Source organism: Spermophilus citellus, assembly GCF_964194105.1.
Source record: "Spermophilus citellus genome assembly, chromosome: 1".
In the NCBI taxonomy this organism is placed as follows: Eukaryota; Metazoa; Chordata; class Mammalia; order Rodentia; family Sciuridae; genus Spermophilus; species Spermophilus citellus.
Window position 1 is genome coordinate 116,603,949 of NC_138182.1, and position 10,138 is coordinate 116,614,086.

Below are 10,138 nucleotides of genomic sequence, written 5' to 3' on the forward strand. Positions count from 1 at the left end.
TTAATAAAGCCTCAAGGCCACACACTGGCCACACACTTTCTCAGGGCCCCCTTGACCTCGCTGTTCCTCAGGCTGTAGATGAGGGGGTTCAGCATTGGGGTGAGGCTGCTGTAGAAGGCTGAAACCACCTTATCATGGTGAGCTGACCTGTAGGATTTGGGTCTCACGTAGATAAAAATGGCAGCTCCATAAAAGAGCCCCACCACAGCCACGTGTGAGGAGCAGGTGGCAAAGGCCTTCTTGTGGGCTTCTGTGGAGCGCATGCGGAGCACTGCAGCCAGGATGAGACTGTAGGAGGTCAGGATGAGGCAGAAGGGCACCAGGAGCATCAACACACAGCAGATGTACATGACATCCTCAAAGACAGACGTGTCAGCACAAGCCAAGCGCACCAGTGTAGGGGCCTCACAGAAGAAATGGTCTATCTCTCGCCTGCTGCAAAACGGGAAGCTCAGGGCAACAACTGCTTGCATCAGCCCGTCAGCTGCTCCCAGGAACCAGGACCCCATGGTCATCGTCAGACACAGTGGCCAGCTCATGAGCATGGGATAGCGCAGAGGGTGGCATACGGCCACATAGCGGTCATAGGACATAGCTGCTAAGAGGAAGCACTCTCCACCACCCAGAGTGAGAAGGAAGAAGATCTGGAAGCCACAGCCAGCAGGGGAGATGGACTTGTTTCCAGTCAAGTAGTCAGCAGCCATTTTGGGCACAGTGGTGGAAACCAGCATGGCATCCATGAGGGACAGTTGGCTCAGGAGGAAGTACATGGGCGTGTGTAGCCGGAGGTCCTGTTGAATCAGGAGAATCATGAGGGCATTGCCCACTAGAGCCATGAAAGATATTGTCAGAACCATCCCAAAGAGAAACTGTTGGGCTCTGGAGTGGCCCAAGAGACCTAGGAGAATGAAGTCGGAACTGGTGTTCCCACTTTCCATGATTTCAAACAACAGAAGAGACACTGTCAGTGGAAACATAGGAGAGAGGTTAATTTTGTAAATGCTCCATGTTATTTATATCCTTCCAAATAATCACATTTGTAATAATGAAACCTATTTCAAATCCTTCATCTCTCATTTTTCTTCTTGTTTTTATTTTTTATTTATTTTTCTTTTTGTGCTGGGGATTGAACTCAGGAGTTCTTGGCCACTGAGCCACATCCCCAGCTCTGTTTTGTATTTTATTTTGAAACAGGGTCTTACTGAGTTCCTTAGTGCCTCACAATTGCTATGGTTGGCTTCTAACCTGCAATTCTTCTGTCTCTCAAGCTGCTGGGATTACCACCATGTGCCACCGCGTCCGGCTTCATCTACTTTTTAAACATGTTTAAATCAAGATAAAATTAACTTAAAGTATTTTTTTTTTCATTTTGAAGTTTCACATGATAAATGCCTCATAGGTTGAGTGTTGATTAATTGGCATACTAAATCCTAATTCTTGAGAATTTGCAACTGACCTGCAAGACAGGCTTTTTAGTTACTTGGTTCCCAAATAAATAGGTGAGCAGGAAATGGTGTACATGTGTCATTCATATTGAGTGGTGTCCTGCATGATCAATACTCTTAGAGATTAATTGTCAATATCTTACTTTCAAAAAATGATGTACTTAATAATGAAGATTCCAAATCTAAAACACATGAAACTTGGTTAAACTACCCAAATCATGATGTTTGCCCTGACGCTGACTGAATCTGGAAAGCCCTTTCTAAAACTGGAGGGCTTACCTTCTCAGATCTAGAAGGCAGGAAGACAGCATCTGCAGACAGAAGCATAACCTCATGTGAAGTTGGTAATACCTTAGTCACTTCCACAGTTTTAAACTTAATCAGTGTTATTTGAGTTTGTTTGTTAGTGTGGAGATCTATTGCTCAATGCACTCTCTCATTAATCCTTCAACAGTGCTTTGTATTGATTTAAAGATGCACTATTTTCTGGGTAAGGAAAAATCTGGTTCTTTATTACAAAAGTGTGCAGAAACATTAATTTCTCTCTCATTCCCCTTAGAGTCAAACTTTTTAAATCAGTTTCTGTCTTTGATCTTCTCCTGCTAGAACTGGATGAAGAAGCCCAGAAATGGACAGATATGGCTACTAGTCTGTCCTCAGGGATGCTGCCTGCTTCATCATAGACACATGGCAGAAGGTGTGCAGCTCTTAGGGAGTGCCAAGATCCACCCTAAGTCCAAATGCTAGTCATGACTGGAGAGCATCCTGCCTTGGATTGCTCCACCCTGTGCACATACTTCTTTGTCAAATATGTCTTCACCTGCCAACCTCTGTGCTCTGCACACCCCCAAATCTCTGAAGCATGATCTGTGTGCCTGGTGACCACATGAAAACCCTGGCCATGGCTCTCACTGGCTTCCCAAGGCTGGAGAAAACCCTAATCCATTCTTCCTTACTCCAACTTCTCAGTGTTAAAGACAGACTAAGCTTTAGACCTGTTTAGAAATCATTATGTAATTCAGTAACTCTAGGATGTTGGGCAAGTTCCTTTAATTTTTTGCACTGTATTAAACATCTTTAAGTGAACAGTGACACAGTGACATTAAGTATATTCACATATCGGTAAAATTCTCACCAGTGTCTACCTTGAAAACTCTTTTCATCTCCCCAAAATGAAACCATGCACCATTAGAGAGAACTCCCCATTCTTCTCCCAGGCCACTGGCAGCCTCCATTCTCTCTCCCTCTATAAATCGGTGACTCTAAGAAGTTCACCTGGAGGAAGTCACTCCTGTCCTTGTCTGTTTGCACTACCTGCTGTCCATGACCTTGACTCGGGTGCATGGGTGCTGCTTGGTGTGTCAGAGTTCCCTTCTCCTCGAGAGTCACTAGTGCCCTACTGGCTGTGCGCAGCACACTTTGCTTATTCCTGTACACATCCATGGCCGCCTTGCACTTCCATGCACTTTCTTAAACATTTATATAATTTTAATGGACATTTGACAGCAGAAGTTACAGCTTTTACTTTAATAAAGTGATAAGATGTCACATGAAATAGGACAACTTCAGTGATCCTTTTGCTTAAGTCATCCAAAAGAGGTTTATGAGTTTTAGAGAATAAATTCAACAACTCCCAGGACTTTTCAGTTCATTACGAAGTTTCTATTTGTGTATAAATCATTTTAAATTAAAAATCACTAACACTTAAGTTTTCAAAGGAGATGGGGATTTATTATATACTTTTTGAGGGTAGAATGGGTATATAAATGTGATTTGCCATTACAAACATAATTTTCCAGTCAGCATTACATAGCATTTAAATTCAAAGAAAGAGCAAATGAATTCTCCAAATAATAAAATGAATCCCAGGTAGTTATTTTTGTAAGAAATGATAATGCTTGACTTTACTAAAATTAACTATCCATATATTTATATTACACAAATGAAGTAAGTTGACACTAATCAAAAATACTTGCAAAGCTATGCAAATAGAATTATTTGGAATTTATTTCCAGAACAATGATCATGGATACAAAGTGTTGCTAAAAGAGTAATAAAGCGTTAACTCTGCTTGCAAATAAAATACAACATGCCACTAAAAGGAGGAAAGGAAGCACAAATCCCAGGTGTGGGAAAAAGTATTATCCTGAAAACCAAAGATTTCTTTTTTTCTTTCTTCCCTCTGACTTCATGGGTTTGGAGATTTCTTACCCACATTTCCATCTGCTTCTACAGCTTTTTCTTAGAGTGATGTGAAAATGTTTGCTTCTCCCATGTCTTTGCAATGCTGTGAGGAGCACAGCATTCCCCTGCCCTTTCTTCCTTTTAAAAAAGCTTTTAGGTAATCATGGGAAATTTAAAGCAGTACCTGTAATTTTCTTTTCTATAATTTTTTCAGACTCATTGCCAAACTTTGATATTAAAATGTTAAGTTTCTTACCCAGTGTACTGAGATGATCTTCTGTAACAAATAATATCATACACATCTTTTATTTGAGGGAATCCATGGGCTGATAAAGAATCCAGCTGGTGGGCACCAGCTAGCACACACTGCAGCTCTCTGGGGGTAACAAGCACAGCAGGCAACAGAGGATTTTCTCAAACTTGTTGAGCATGAAGTGCTAGGACTGGCATCCCCTACCCATGTGAGGGGACAGTCATTGCAGCAGGCTGCATCTGCATCCTCTGTGAGAAGCACAGTCGCAGTCCCCTCATGCTGCAGGAGTGACTTGCTGCTGCTGTGTCCAGCTGGAGTATATCAGTGCCCATGCACAGCTACAGGGTGTGTGACCTGTACCCACAGGGGCTGGAAGCACTTTCATTAGCCAGAGCCACGTGACCTGATACTTCAGGGTCAGAGAGGTTTGGATTCCAGGGGTGTTTCAAAGATTCCCAGGATTCTGACTTATTTGTATGCTTCAGAAAGCTATGAGTCACAAAATAATAGAGGATCATTCTGGAGTAAAAAGAAAATGTAAATAAGTGTCCTGGGAAAAGGTCATAATTTTAAAACACATCTATGGGTGAAGTTATAGGATCCTGGTATTTCTTTTCTGAATTCCAATAAAAGAGAAGATTAAAAAATGAACCACTGATATCAGCCACTGTCAAAAACTATTACTGGAATGAAATGAAGCCAAGGGTAGAATTCAGCTATTTTTTTGCCCCCTTTTAACTAAATTTAAGAGAATCAATGCTAAAGTACAGGTGCCAATTTGCATTTATGAAAGAGAGTTTTATTTTATTTGTATGTTTACATCTTTGTGTCTAGGTAACAACATCCATTATAACAGCAACAGTGCTAGGGAGAGTTCTCACATTTCCTGTCTATAGATGCTGACTTTTAGCAAAGTGTCCAATCCCAATCAGATGCAGAATGTGATTGATAGAGCACATAGGTACAGTCTACTTTTAAAGTCAAATCTTATTATTTCTGCTGAAATATTTGTAATATGTTTTAAATAGCTATTGAAGTAGTTTCAATTTTAATTTCATTGAATAGATAAATGAATGAAATGAAAGAATCACACTGCTATAGTGAACTGCATATGCCACAGTAAACTCACCTACCAATTGCTGTACAGATTGTTGAGGTGAGAAATGGAGTACTCGTGGCTAGAGAACACAGCCCGAGGCATCCAGAACTGAGGGGGGATTAGCAATTGAGCTTTGATCTTGCTAAAAACTGGCCTTGAATTTATTTAAAATTGCGAAGTTAACTTAATGCCAGCATGGTAGGCAGAAAATGGCTTCATAAAGACTTCCATGTAGCAATCACACGAATCTGTCAGCATGTTAGTTTACAAGGCCAAGAAAAGTTTGCAGACAGAATTAAATCTTATAATAGGCTGATATTAAATATGGATTATATAAGTGAGTCCAAAGTAATGACAGGATGCTTACAAGTGAGAGGGAGGCAGGAGAGAGAATGGTTGAAATGCCAGAATGAGGTGTTTACCCAATACTCCAAATATGGATGGGGATGGAGAAAGGGTCCAGGGGCCAGAGCTCTAGGGGTCTCCAGAAGGTGGGATGGGGAAAGGACAGTTCTTCCCTAGGGCTTCCAGGAGGAGGCAGCCTGATATTAATCTCCTGAGGTCAATTTTGGCATGTGTCTTCCAGAAGGAAGGCAATGCACTTGAACTGTTGAAGTCACTGAGGGTGTGTTCAGTGTTACAGCATCAGCAGGAAACAAACCATCAGCATCACACCCAGGATGGCTGTTGACCATGAGAGGCCAACACAACACAAGACCCTCTGTAATCAGGTCAGGGCAGAGGAACCCAGGCACGTGCCAAGTCTTAGAGCTCCAAGCCAGCACACTCCCGGCTGTCACTCTGACACCAGTTACTGTTAGCTTTGACCTCCTGTGCCCTCCCTGTCCATGGGATATGAGAACATCCCTCATAGGCTTGTTCCTATCTGCTGACTGCAGGAACGGTGACCCTCCCACCACCACCCCACATTGTGGGCTCAGGGCTCGTGCTCTTTCCCAAGCCCTCTTACCAAGACCTGCACCCCCACACCCTATTGTGGTGCTGTGTGTTCCTGCTCACTCCAAGGCCAGGCCATGATGGTCAATCCCTGCCATGTCCTTGGTGGTTGCTGCAGGGAGGGTAATGAGTGCACCTCTGAGAGCTCTGCCTCTCCTGTGAAAATGCAAGCACTAACTTTTCCTTTAGTTTCCCTAATAAGGTGAAGTACATGTCAATGGGATCAGACAGCATGTGCTACATTTGTCTTATTTTCTCCAGAATTGTATCTCTGAAATTCATCCATATAATAATAGATTTGGTGCAAAATTACCTGTACATTCTGTTCCAATGTTAGTAGATGTCAGACTAGTTTTCATTTTTGTGATGATAGAAATGATGCTCTCCAGACACTTTTGTGCATGTGTTCAGTAAATATTTATGCAAATTTGGGGCATCTATTTCCGCAGTCCAGCTGCAACAAAATAACCGGGGGTGGGGGGGGGACGAGCAACTTGTGTACTCCATACAGCAGGAGTGGGAGCTGTTTATTGTAGGACAGGAGGGGTATGTGTATATATATATATATTCCACACAGCTTATCTTAATTAACATAAACTAGATACAGCAGTCAGCCATTAAGGATTCTCCACACTTAATGGCTCGCTGGCATTACTTCACAAACCACTCCCTCTGGCAAAATGCCAGGTGCCATCTTGACTTGTTTACAGGCCCTAACAATCTATACCTAGAAGGACAAAGAGAATGAGGAGTTTATTTATTTTTTTATTTTTATTTATTTATTTATTTATTTATTTATTTAAAAGGCTGTATTTTCTCCCAAATATATATATTTTTCTTTTTTTTATTGCTGGTTGTTCAAAACATTACATAGTTCTTGACATATCACATTTCACACTTTGATTCAAGTGGGTTATGAACTCCCATTTTTACCCTGTATACAGATTGTAGAATCACATCAGTTACACTTCCATTGATTTACATATTGCCATACTAGTGTCTGTTGTATTCTGCCTTTCCTATCCTCTACTATCCCCCCTCCTCTCCCCTCCCCTCTTCTCTCTCTACCCCCTCTACTATAATTCATTTCTCCCCCTTGTATTATATTTCCTTTTCCCCTCAGTTCCTCTTGTATGTAATTTTGTATAACCCTGAGGGTCTCCTTCCATTTCCATGCAATTTCCCTTCTCTCTCCCTTTCCCTCCCACCTCTCATCCCTGTTTAATGTTAATCTTCTTCTCATGCTCTTATTCCCTACTCTGTTCTTAGTTACTCTCCTTATATCAAAGAAGACATTTGGCATTTGGTTTTTAGGGATTGGCTAGCTTCACTTAGCATAATCTGCTTGAATGCCATCCATTTCCCTCCAAATTCTATGATTTTGTCATTTTTTAATGCAGAGTAATACTCCATCGTGTATAAATGCCACATTTTTTTTATCTATTCGTCTATTGAAGGGCATCTATGTTGGTTCCACAGTCTTGCTATTGTGAATTGTGCTGCTATGAACATCGATGTAGCAGTGTCCCTGTAGCATGCTCTTTTTAGGTCTTTAGGGAATAGACCTAGAAGGGGAATAGCTGGGTCAAATGGTGGTTCCATTCCCAGATTTCCAAGAAATCTCCATACTGCTTTCCAAATTGGCTGCACCAATTTGCAGTCCCACCAACAATGAACAAGTGTACCCTTTTCCCCACATCCTTGCCAGCACTTGTTGTTTGACTTCATAATGGCTGCCAATCTTACTGGAATGAGATGGTATCTTAGGGTGGTTTTGATTTGCATTTCTCTGACTGCTAGAGATGGTGAGCATTTTTTCATGTACTTGTTGATTGATTGTATGTCCTCCTCTGAGAAGTGTCTGTTCAGGTCCTTGGCCCATTTGTTGATTGGGTTATTTGTTATCTTATTGTCTAATTTTTTGAGTTCTTTGTATACGCTGGATATTAGGGCTCTATCTGAAGTGTGAGGAGTAAAAATTTGTTCCCAGGATGTAGGCTCCCTATTTACCTCTCTTATTGTTTCTTTTGCTGAGAAAAAAAACTGTTTAGTTTGAGTAAGTCCCATTTGTTGATTCTAGTTATTAACTCTTGTGCTATGGGTATCCTATTGAAGAATTTGGAGCCCGACCCCACAGTATGTAGATCATAGCCAACTTTTTCTTCTATCAGAAGCCGTGTCTCTGAGTTGATATCAAGCTCCTTGATCCATTTTGAGTTAACTTTTGTGCATGGCGAGAGAAAGGGATTCAGTTTCATTTTGTTGCATATGGATTTCTAGTTTTCCCAGCACCGTTTGTTGAAGATGCTATCTTTCCTCCATTGCATGCTTTTAGCCACTTTATCAAATATAAGATAGTTGTAGTTTTGTGGATTGGTTTCTGTGTCCTCTATTCTGTACCATTGGTCCACCCGCCTGTTTTGGTACCAGTACCATGCTGTTTTTATTACTATTGCTCTGTAGTATAGTTTGAAGTCTGGTATCACTATACTGCCTGATTCACACTTCCTGCTTAGCATTGTTTTTGCTATTCTGGGTCTTTTATTGTTCCATATGAATTTCATGATTGCTTTATCTATTTCTACAAGAAATGCCGTTGGGATTTTGATTGGCATTGCATTAAACCTATAGAGAACTTTTGGTAATATTGCCATTTTGATGATGTTAGTTCTGCCTATCCATGAACAGCGTGTATTTTTCCATCTTCTAAGATCTTCTTCTACTTCTCTCTTTAGGGTTCTGTAGTTTTCATTGTATAAATCTTTCACCTCTTTTGTTAGGTTGATTCCCAAGTATTTTATTTTTTTGAGGATATTGTGAATGGAGTCGTTGTCCTCATTTCCATTTCAGAGGATTTGTCGCTGATATACAGGAATGCCTTTAATTTATGTGTGTTGATTTTATATCCTGCCACTTTGCTGAATTCATTTATTAGCTCTAATAGTTTCTTTGTAGACCCTTTTGGGTCTGCTAGGTATAGAATCATGTCATCTGCAAATAGTGATAATTTAAGTTCTTCTTTTCCTATTTTTATGCCTTTAATTTCTTTCGTCTGTCTAATTGCTTGGGCCAGTGTTTCGAGAACTATGTTGAACAGAAGTGGTGAGAGAGAACATCCCTGTCTTGTTCCAGATTTGAGAGGGAATGCCTTCAATTTTTCTCCATTCAGAATGATGCTAGCCTGAGGCTTAGCATAGATTGCTTTTACAATGTTGAGGTATGTTCCTGTTATCCCTAGTTTTTCTAGAGTTTTGAACATAAAGGGATGCTGTACTTTGTCGAATGCTTTTTCCGCATCTATTGAGATGATCATATGGTTCTTATTTTTAAGTCTATTGATGTGGTGAATAACATTTATTGATTTCCATATATTGAACCAGCCTTGCATCCCAGGGATGAATCCTACTTGATCATGGTGCACAATTTTTTTGATATGTTTTTGAATCCGATTCGCCAGAATTTTATTGGGGATTTTTGCATCTAGGTTCATTAGAGATATTGGTCTGTAGTTTTCTTTCTTTGAAGTGTCTTTGTCTGGTTTAGGAATCAGGGTGATGTTGGCCTCGTAGAATGAATTTGGAAGTTCTCCCTCTTTTTCTATTTCCTGAAATAGCTTGAAAAATATTGGTATTAGTTCCTCTTTAAAGGTTTTGTAAAACTCTGCTGTATACCCATCCAGTCCTCGGCTTTTCTTAGTTGGTAGTCTTTTGATGGTTTCTTCTATTTCCTCAATTGATATTGGTCTGTTTAGGTTGTCTATATCCTCCTGACTCAATATGGGCAGATCATATGACTTAAGTAATTTATCGATGCCTTCACTATCTTCTATTTTATTGGAGTATAAGGATTCAAAATAATTTCTGATTATCTTCTGTATCTCTGAAGTGTCTGTTGTGATATTGCCTTTTTCATCCCATATGCTAGTAATTTGAGTTCCCTCTCTTCTTCTCTTCATTAGCATGGCTAAGGGTCTTTCGATCTTATTTATTTTTTCAAAGAACCAACTTTTAGTTTTGTCAATTGTTTCAATTGTTTCTTTTGTTTCAATTTCATTAATTTCAGCTCAGATTTTAATTATTTCTTGCATTCTACTTCTTTTGCTGTTGTTTTGCTCTTCTTTTTCTAGGATTTTGAGATGAAGTATGAGATCATTTATTTGTTGGTTTTTTCTTTTTTTAAGGAATGAACTGCAAGCAATGA

At 40.2% G+C, this 10,138-nt stretch overlaps 1 pseudogene across 1 annotated transcript; it reads right to left on the reverse strand.

The window, feature by feature from the left end:
* LOC308647202 (olfactory receptor 2T33-like) lies at nt 1-947 on the reverse strand (annotated as a pseudogene). Its single transcript has one exon. The product of its transcript is annotated as an olfactory receptor 2T33-like (transcript).
* Nucleotides 948-10,138: the final 9,191 nt, after the last annotated feature.